This window comes from Petaurus breviceps, unplaced genomic scaffold (assembly GCF_028583685.1).
Source record: "Petaurus breviceps papuanus isolate PSGF00001 unplaced genomic scaffold, PetGlider_PUasm1.0 176, whole genome shotgun sequence".
In the NCBI taxonomy this organism is placed as follows: Eukaryota; Metazoa; Chordata; class Mammalia; order Diprotodontia; family Petauridae; genus Petaurus; species Petaurus breviceps.
The window spans coordinates 9,925,624-9,936,783 of NW_027185771.1; positions in this window are offsets into that span (position 1 = coordinate 9,925,624).

The following is an 11,160-nucleotide window of genomic DNA, read 5'->3' on the forward strand; positions in this document are numbered from 1 at the left end:
AGGGCCCCAATTAAGCTTAACTCATAACAACTTTAGATATTTCAGATCATAACATAGCTCAATCCTAGAAATTATGCTAACAGCAGCTCTCCCCACTAGAAACATGCAACCAGGCCCCACCACCACCACCACCACCACACCCATCACTTACTCCCACCCTTACCCCCCAACATGGAGACAAACCATTTCCCTGACTCATAGTGGGTGCAGCAGTAGCCAGGTCTGTGGTGTTGAAAAGGAATTAGAGCCCAGCAGTGGCTCAATGAGATTCCTCTAAAAACAAGAACAGCAACAGGAGGTCTTTAGATTACAGTCTCATTCTGTGACACAGTCATTTGTGGCACTGATTGGTGCCAGATGATTCCAAGACAAATCCCAGTTATCTTCTTTGATGGAGTGGCTGAGCTGCTAGGGAATGGATCTGGGTGGGCAACGATCACTCTTCATCAACTGGCCATGGGGTGTTGAAATACGATGCCCAGACATTCATGTTTCTTTACCTTTTTGAACACTTTTTTGGGGAGGGGAATCCAAATTTTAAATGAAGAAATAATGAGACGGTGCAACAAAAAAATAAATTATTTATTTGGAGAAATAAGGAGATGTTAGAATGAAAGGGAGATATAGCAGAGACAAAAAGGCACACTGTCATGAAGGCTGAAGCTTCAATTGATTCGAGAAAGATAGAAAATTAAAATCCTGGACATACTTCCCCATACTGACTTTAATCTATATCACTATGAAGAAAGCAATTGTATATCTGACCTGTTTTTGATAACTTACCTCCAAACTGGCACATGATTTAGACACAAAAGGTCATATCATAAAATAGAGGAGCAAAGAAAGAATCTCCTTTAGGAGCTATGGATAGAGAAAAAATTCATGGCCAAGTAAGAGATAGAGAGAATCATAGAAAATAAAATGGGCAATTTGGATTGTAGGAATTTTTAGAAACTGAACACAGATGCAATTTATCACCCTCTCTGCAATTGTGGGTTTGCCTAGAGCGCTGAGAGGTTAAGTGATTTACCCTGCATCACACAGATAATATGTGGCAAAGGGAGGTTACTCTGCTTCCAGGTTGGGTCTCCATCTATAATGCCACTTGTGGTGAGAAAAATGACTGAGAATTTCAGAGAGACTTAGAACCAGTCCATGATGATCAGTGGTATCAATCAATCAGTTGGCTTTTGTTCTGCATCTACTACAACTTGGGCTAGGCTCTGAGGATTCAAGACAAAAATGGTACAATCCATGCTCTCATGGGACTTGCCTAAGGTGTTCTAGGTTGTCTTCAGATGATTGAATCTTTAGATTAAAGCAAACGATTGTTTAGCATGTATTTCCTAGGGTGGTCAGAGGACTGAATTTGACTTTGGAGACCCAGTCAAAGACAAGTTCTGCCAAAATCATCCATAGTCCTCTGAAGGAAAGGTGACCCAATTCTAAAGAGGCAACAAAGACTTAGGAAACTTAAATGCCTAGTTGGCCATAGTCAATTAGACCTTTAAGGTTTTATATGGTCTTAGAGGCTTGGTGTTTTCTCATGGTTTTTGGAAAAAGGCTGAATGGGATTTGAGGAACTATGATGTATGCAGCATTTGGTGCTAGGAGATGCTTCCTATCATTTCCAAAGTAAAAGCCAACTGATTTATTTAACTCACAGGCCAGGCCCAACCTCAGTGTGAACTTAGACAGTTATGTATTTTTCAATAGGAATCATGGAATTGTTTTTAGTTGGGGGTATTCAAATCCACCTGAAAAGACCTTTTGTTGGGTCATCTAACCAATCATTAGAATCATTGTGAAAGAGGGACACGATAGATAGGGGAACAATTAATCCTTCTCTCTGCTTCTGGCTGACTTTGAGTCATAGGATATCAAGTTTTGAAGTGATCCTAGAGGTCATCCAGTCCAGCCCCCTAATTTACATTTGATGAAACTGAGGTTTGAAGAGAGACCATACCAAGTCCAAGGTCACCTAGCCAGTTAGCAGGACTATAACTTAGGTTTCCTGATGCCTCATCTAGTACTTTATCTACTGGACCACAAGGCCTCTAGCCATATGTCCATCAGATACAGTATTATGTACAGGGGTGTTAAAAATGTTGGAATTTTCCTCTGAAACTTATTGCTAAGAGAACCCTGTGTTGCTGTTAGGACCAGCACCCACTAAATCTATCTATACAATGCTCCAACAACCACTGGTGTGAACAATTCAATGTTAATGTTATAATAATAGTAGCCTATTATGAGCCAGCTGTTTGAGTGGACTGATTGGACACAAACTAGCCTTTTCCAAATATTTGACTAAACTTAACTAATTACTGTATTTTTCAGACTAATTCCTCTGTGAACAATGTTACTTGCTATAGTATAAACATCAATTTATGGCATCATGTTATATTAGAACTTAGAGCTAAGAGAAAACTTTGAATACAAACCATCAGAGAAGAAAGAGACTTTAGATGATAGCATGCCAGAGCTGTAGAGAACCTATGAACATTGAATATTAGATCTATCTGGAAATGTTAGTTCTTAGACTTCACTTGTTTATGGTTAGAGCATCCAATGCCTTTGGCAGCCTGGAACACAATTGAGAAGCTCTAAAGATGCACAACAAAATAACAACCACCACTATCTCAAAACAAAACAAAATTCTGAGAAGTCAAAATGTGCACCAGAAATTTAATCACCTCAGTCTCATATGTTTAAGTCACAGGATACTTTATCAGGTTCTGGCTCATGACAATTTCTGTCCTCCTAATCTACACCACTAGAGCTTATGATCTAATTTTGCAGATCAAGCAGATTATACAGAACAAATAATAATAAACAGTAGGGGTGGGAAGAAGGGGACCTGGTCATATAAGGAAGAGCCAGAAAACTAGCATATGGGATAATGACTAAACGAATGAATGAATTTTTAAACACATTCATTAACTTCTATGCACCAAGCACTGTGCTAAGCATTGGGGGTACAAATAGAACAGTACTATGGTTCCTCTTTTCAAAGAGTTCATACATTAATTGGAAGAGATAACACATTGAAGAGAGTTCAGTTGTAGGGAAAATAGACCTGAAAATTCTGAAGATTTAGCTCTGGGCTGGATGACAAGGCCTAGGGCTTCCAGGTCAAATGGTAGTACCTGAGGTTCTAGAGCATGTAGTAATAGGGATATGGTGGTGACTCATGATAAAATCTAGAGACACTATGAAAGGATAGTTATTGAATACTGCCAGTCTTCTGTTTCACATGAAAATGGTGTGAGCAGGCGTGCCTCTCTTCATACTTGGCCACCCCAATGCGACCTTGCTGTCCACCGTGCCATTCTTTGATAAGAAGTCAGAGAGATCTTGATGACACTCTTTGATATGTATACTAATGTTCCTGTATTCAATTATACTCACTCTGCTATTTAAGAAGGCAGGAAAGCATAAAATGCCCATAGGAAAATTCTGTAAAAAATCATTAAAACCTAAAAATCCAGATAATTTTAAGTCATAGCATTAAAGACAGAAGTGGCCTTGGAAATCAACTAGTTAAACTCTAATGTTTAAAATGATGAAGTTGAGGAAGAGTAAAGTCTAATTAGCCATTCATTCGATGTTTATTTAGTGCCTACTATGTGCCAGGCACTGTGCTAACCTCTGGGAATACAAAGAAAGGCAGAAGACAATTCTTGTCCTCAAGGTGTTTACAATCTAAGGGGGAAAGGCAACACACAAAAGGAAACTGAAAAGCAGTGAGGCAGGGAAAGGGAAAGTACCTCTCTTTGGGGCATGATGAAAAAGTCCAAAAGTGTGCAGCCAGGTGGGAAATGAAGATACAGTTGGCCTGGGCACTCTGGAAGGACCTCTTCACCTTCCAATTAGAGGGATTGTGTTCCTGGGATTGTCCTAGGGGCAGAGGCTACTACTGATGAGGTGTGAGTTCTAGGGTTGAGGTGATTATCTAGAATGAAGAGGTTCTTGGAGCATGATAGAGAAATCCAGGGGAGTATAGTCTAGTGTTTAGAGAGATAATAAGTAGTTATGCTAGCATTTTCATCCCTAAATCCAGTGGGGAATCCACTATACCACACTGCTTCAGCTATCTTTATGCAGAAAAAACCCATTCAAAGATGATGCCTGATAAGCAAAGAGTTACTGCATTTGCCCATGACTAATTAATAATTAAATTCAAATTTAATTAATCCCTCAAGATTAAAGGAGGAATGAATTCAAGCATCTGAAGACCTTTTTTCTTTTTTTGAAGCAATTGGGGTTAAGTAACTTGCTCAAGGTTACATGGCCAGGTGTTTCTGAGTGTGTGCTAAGTATCTGAGCCTGGATTTGATCTTCCAGGTCATTCCGACACTGGGGCTGGTGCTCTTACTCGCTGTGCTACCTGGCTGCCTCAATCTGAAGACCTTTCACAAGAGAAATTTTATTGAAACTGGAAGAATCTAATTGCAACTTGAGGTTGACAGAGAAATTAAGCTAAGTGGAATTGGGATGATAAGGTTGGTTTTAGAAGGAGAGCAAAAGACCATATTGATTCAACACAATCTTGGGAGTCCAATGAGTAGCCAGCATGATGGATGGTATGAAACTTGGAGTAGGTGGAGAGCCAGGTATCTCAGCATTGAATGGACTAGACTATTCACCAGAATTGCCAATGAAATGAAAACTTTGAAAGGAGACTGGAATTTTCCATGTGGAATAATCTAAATGCAATAGGAATGGGGATACTCTATGTTTTAGATGGTCTCCCACATTCAACTGTATCTCTATGCAGGGAAAAGGAAGTCTTGTCTAACCCCCCTTAATACTAGTGGTTGCTATTGCTCACTTGTTTCAATTCCATCTGACTCTTCCTGACCCCATTTCAAGTTTTCTTGACAGAGATCCTGGAGTGGCTTGACATTTCCTTCTTCAGCTCATTTTACATATGAGGAAAACAGGGTAAAGTGACTTGTCCAGGGTCACACAGTTAGAAAGTGTCAGAAGCCAGATTTGAACTCATGTCCTTCTGATTCTAGGGCTGGTGCTCTATCCATTTAGTGCCTTCCCTCTATTGGTTATCTCCAAATTATCTTGCATATAATCCCATTGGTACATAGTTATTTGCATGTTGTCCCCCATTAGACTATGAGCTCCTTGAGATCACGGACTGTCCTATTTCTTTGTCTCCCCAGTACATGGTACACTGCTTGGCACACAGTAGGTACTTACTAAATGCTTGTTGATTTGATTTGACTTGATTTCTGTGGGCTTTAAAGCAAGATGCACCAAGACTTGTCTTTAAAACCAGTGCATCAATATCTCAAGTGCTTAGGGAATGTTCAAGTTTTCCTGGCAAAGAATCTAGCCCGTTTCTCGGTCAGTCAATTTCAATGCAGGAAGCACGTAATTGAGCCCCCTATATGCAAGATGCTGCTAAGGTCTGGTGAGAAAAATACAAAAAAAATTAGCTGCTGATCTCAAGGAGCCCACGACCTACTAGACTGTACTAAGAAGTGTTCTAGGGTTGGCTGGACCCAGGGATCAGTTGTGGTGTCGGAGGAGGCTGAACAGCTCATGATGCCAGGACTAGGGAGAGAATGCTAGAATGAAAATTCAACAGAGATTTAGATTTTTTCTAGACAACCAAGGAAAAGATGCCTCCCTTTACCCCATTCTTGGGTCAGCAAAAGAATCTGAGTCCAATTATTTTTAATGCAAATAGTAATTTCATAATTTGTCAGTCAGATAAAGTTCAGAGAGTAGACACAGAATTTTAGGTTCAAAGGGTCATTAAAGGTCTTCTAAATATCCAGATGATCACCAGACAAAGAATGGACCTTAAATGTAATCTAACCTGACTTCCCCATTTTGCAAAGGAGGAAGCTGAGGCCCAGAGAAAGAAAGTGATTTGTCCACATACTACTAGTTATCAAATTAGGATGAAGGTGAGAAGTTGCTTTAGGTAGACTTCCACAATTTTACTTTTTGCAAGAAAAGTGGAGTTTACATTTCTAAAACAATAGTATTCTGTGGTAGCTTAGAACTCCACAGAAAATCCCCAACTCATTCCAAAACACGAAGCCCCTTTTAACTATTAAATGCAATGTGGCACCTCAAAGCTCCAAATCCAGCAATTCAACCCAAATCTGGGTCTTTGCAGGCCAACAGGGAGAAATTATGCTTTACCAAGTCAAAAATTGTCTGACTGAGGTTTTTTTTTTCTACTAATTAAATTCAAACCATTTATCAGATGAGAGAATGTTTTCTTTTGGCCTGAAACATGGAATCACTTTGTTCTCTACCATATTCACATCTGTCTCCCTGGACATTTTTTTTCACTCTAGAGAGGAGCCTGACTGGGGGTGTTTGAAGTTAACAAAGTAGAGATAAAGCCCCACTTTTTTCCCATTTGAACAATATATACTTTATAGAAAAAGGCTAGGAGGTACTTCTGCACACTGGCAGCCTTTAGGGTAGCTGGTCATAGATAGAAGCTTTTCTTTGAGTCCAGAGTTTAGGTCAGCGCAATTCTATTTCTATTGGCCTTGTTCATAAGCATGCTTTCTGCTTGTACAGGTAGAAGCAAAAGATAAAAATGTTATCTGTCTTTTAAAAGTCCATTACGCCATGGTGGTCAGGAGTTACAAGCTATAAGCTCAGAAAGTCGAATCCATCCATCCATTTGTCCATCCATCCATCCATTCATTCACAGGTAATTGTTCATGTGTCAAGTGCTGTGTTAGGCACTAAGGACAGTAACAAACAATGCTTACCCTCAAAGAGTTTACATTCAAGGGAAGTAGCATGAATGTATATAAATAAATTCAAAATATGTAAAATCAATCAACCAGTCTTTATCAAGAACCCACTATATGTAAGGTACTATATTAGGAATAGGAATAAAGAAACAGAAGTGAAGCAATTTCTGCCCTCAATGAGCTCACAATATATTGGGGTTATAATACCAAGATAAATAAATACATACCAAATAAATAAAAAGGTTAAACATTTGGTTGTGGTGGGGGCAGGAGTCAGGACATTTAGGGTTGAGTGGATTGATAATCTTCATGTAAAAGATGTTATCATTTAATTGTTTCAGACTCTTCACGACTCCATTTGGGGTTTTCTTTGCAAAAGTATTAGTGTGATTTTCCATTTTCCTTTCCAGCTCATACAGATGAGGAAACTGAGGCAATCAATGCTAACTGACTTGCCCAGGGCCATAGAGCTAATAAGTATCTGAGGCTAGATTTGAACTCATGAAGGTAAGTCTTTCTGATTCTAAACCCACTGCTCCATCCATTGTGTTGCCTAGCTGGCCTGGAAGATATTACTAGAACATAGTATTGAAGGAAAAAAGCAATTCTAAGATATGAAATGGGAATGAATTCCAAGCATGAGAGACAAGTAAAAAAAGATGTCAAATCAGGAGATAGAGTACAATGCATGAGAAATAGTAAAGGGGTTAGTTTGTTTGGACCATAGATTGTGGAAAGGGGAGTGATGGATAATAAGTTTGGGGTGAAGTTAGAAAAGGCTTTTGAAGATAAAAAAAAAAGAAAAGCCCCTATTTGATCCTTGAGGCAAGAGGGAGCTAGTGGAGTTCATTGAATGAGGGAATGACATGGTTAGATTTGTACTTCCGGCAATTCAAAATACAAAGTAGCTGGGTGAGATGGCATACCTCTGTCATCTGAGCTACAAGAGAGGCTGAAGCTAGTAGATGTTTTGAGCTCAGAAGTTCTGAGCTTTAGTAGGCTTATGACAATTGAGAGAGAACATGTGTGTGTGCACACGTGCATGCATGTGCAAGCACACCTGTTAAGTTTAGTAGCATATGGTGAATCTTCAGGCATGGGGAGGGGAGACCCAACTTACTTATAAAAGGATGATTCCACCCAGATTGGAAATGGATCAGGTCCAAGAGGCCCTGACAATCAGTAGTACTACTTAGCTTTTTGTAGTCTCTAAACTTCTAGCTTAGGTGGCATGGGGAGACCAGTCTTTAAAAAAAAAATGCATGCAATGTAATTGGGGGGGCACACCAGCAATTAAAGGGATCTTTAATTAATAATTAATAGACTTCCTATAGAAGATAGCCCTTGAGCTGAGCTTTCAAGACAGCAGGGATTTTACAGGGCAGATAGAGGGAGCAAGTGCATTCCAGGTTTGAGAGAGAGAGTCTATGAAAAGCAGAAATGGTGCATCAAGGCAACAGAAAGTAGACCAGTGTGGTTGGAATATAAGTTAAGATGCTTTAAAGAGAATAATTGCCCTAAGCCTGGAAAGGTAAGGTAGAACTAGATTGTGAAGGATTCAAAATGCCAAATGGAGAAGTATAGTTTATTGTATAGACAGAAGGGAGTTAACAGAAGCTTCATAAGCAAAGGAATCCCATGGTCAGACCTGTGCCTTATGTGCCTTATGAGTTGATGATGGATTGGAGCAGAGGGCTGAAATGGTGGAAAGACAGTCAGGCTTAGCATCAGAAGACATTGATTCTAGTACTGACCATTTAGGGTCATTGAACTTAAGATCAGAAGAGATCTTTAGAGATGATCCAGTCCAACCTCCTCATTCTACAAATAAGAAAACTTAGGATATTCAGTTTAGGTCCTCAGATTCTAAATCCGGCATTCCCTTGCCTTTTCCTAAATCCTTAGCTCATACCAATTGAGTTACCCAAGGGAATTTGTATCTGTAAAATGAGGGAGTTGGTGTAAATGACCTTTAAAGAGTCTTCCAGTTCTAACAATGTATTTAGACTTGGGGCTACCTAACTTCCTCATCCTGATTAGTTTACGGGCATTGGATAACTGACCCTTTCCCTTACTGCTCCCTCCTGCAAAAGTGCTTAGCAGATTTCAGAAGCTACTTGTTATCATCTTAAAGGTCAAGTTCTTCAAGGAAAACTGAAAATGGCATTTGAAAAACAAACATGAACACCTTCTGTCTCACTGAAATACAATCCTGGGAGTTGAGGGGGTGAGGGTTAAACTGTGCTTCAGACAAAATTGTCTCTTGAAAAGATATGGCACCGAAGTCAGGCTTGGGGGACCAGAGCAGGGACTGATCAGTTGGACCAACTAGGCTGCCTTACGTCGCTCTCCAACGAGCTGGGGTGTCTGGTTTCCCAAACGTCATGGTTATCAACCACTTTGGCTTATAGGGATTAACATTGAAAGACGGAACCTCAGTTCTGTTCCTCGGGTGAGCCGTGTTTACTCATGTGAATTGTATCATGAGAGTTTACACATAAAGAAGTTATTAAAGACTTACAAGGCGTTAAATGATTCAATCTCAGCTGAAAGGAGACTGGTTGGATGATCTTCTTTTATTCTGGGGGAACATGACCTCTAGAGTAATTCTAGCACATTAAAATTAGCCAGGGTCTCAGGTTGCATTCATTCCTTCTGTCCATTGACCTAGCTCAATAGATAAGGGGTCCTGGTAGTTTGGGGAAGACAACAGTGTTTCCCAGACTGTATCCAATGGAGCCCGAAGAATCTGTGCCATGTGTTACAAGAATTCTAGAGGGGAAAAGGTTATATGGATGATTTTTACCCATTTAAAGTATTAAATATGAAATTATGAATGAAAATATAAATTTTTAGAGGCAACTTTTCAGGAATTGGGTCAAAATGCTTTTATATTATTCCAAAATTTCTCTGCCCTTTCCTTTCTTCTGCATTGGCATTCCATACTCACCAACTTTCCAGACGGCCATTTATCAATCTTGTTCATATATTTCATAGTATTTAGAGCAGAAAGGAACTGGAGGAATCATGTAGTTAGACTTGTACTTTAGGGAAATCAACCCAATCCAACCCAGTCTATTTTATAAAAGAGGAAATTGAGGCTACATATGGAAAGAGAAGGAAACAAGTATTTATTAAATAATTAAATTTATTAAGCATATTTAATCCTCACAAAAATCCTACATGTTAGAGAAGAAACTGAGGCAGGCAGAGTTTATGTGACTTTCCCAGAATCATACAGCTACTAAGTGTCTGAGGTGGGATTTGAACTCATGTCTTCCTGATTCCAGGACCAGCATTCTATCCACTGTGCCACCAGCTGCCTAGAGAAGGACCTTGCCCATGGTCACACAGATATTTAGTAACACGAAGGCTTGATATTTGTCTCCAAACTCCTAGCCTCTTTCTATTTTACCACAGACCTCTCTAAATTTTTGTGTGGTATCACTGGTAAGGTTGCTGGACTTGTAGTCATGAAAACCTGTGTCAAAATGCTCCTCTGATAATTATTAGCTGGGTAATTATGGGCAACAAGTCAGTTAAATTCTCTGAGACTCAACATTCCCACCTGTAAAAAGGGAATAATAATGCCCATGTTAATCTTCCTTACAGAATTGTAGCAAGGCTCAAATGAGATAATGTATAGAAAGTTCTTGGCAGAACAATAGTGCTATATACACGGTATCCCAAAAATCTTAGTGCAGTTTTAGGTAATTAAGGCTGAAAACTGCACTGACTTTGGGGCATACAATAAATATCAGTTATAATTTAGTTATATTGTATAATTATAATCAAACATAATAAATATTATAAATTATTGTTGTTGCTGTAGTTTAAAACACAAAATTGGTTATTAGTTGGACCAGTTCTACAGGAAAACATACTCTATCCTTTAAAAAAAAAAGCCTTTAATTGATATTGCCATGCTTCTCAGCTATCATCCTTTATTTTCTCCTCTTCTCTTTCTTGAGAAATCTGCACTCAATGCCTGTACTTCCTCTATGTTCACTCTCTGTTAACCTCCTGCAATCTGGCTTCCAATCTCATTCCTAAAGTGAAACTGCTCTTTCCAAAGTTATTGATGATCTCTTCACTATGAAAGCCCACGGGACCTTTTTTCAGTCCTCATCCTCTCAAACATTCTCTCCTTTCTGTGCTTTTGTGACAGTTTATTCTTGCTTCTCCTTCTAATTATATGATTGCTCCTTCTCATTCATTTTTGCTGAATCTTCATCCATGTCATGCCCACTAATTGTAGATGCCCCCCAACACTCTGTCCTGGTCCTTCTCCTCTCTCCATGATTTCTCTCTGGGTTACCTCCTCAGCTCCCATAGGTTCAACCAATAAGTATTTATTATATACTTAATATGTGCCAGGTGCCATGATAAACACTAGGGATACAAAAAAATAAAG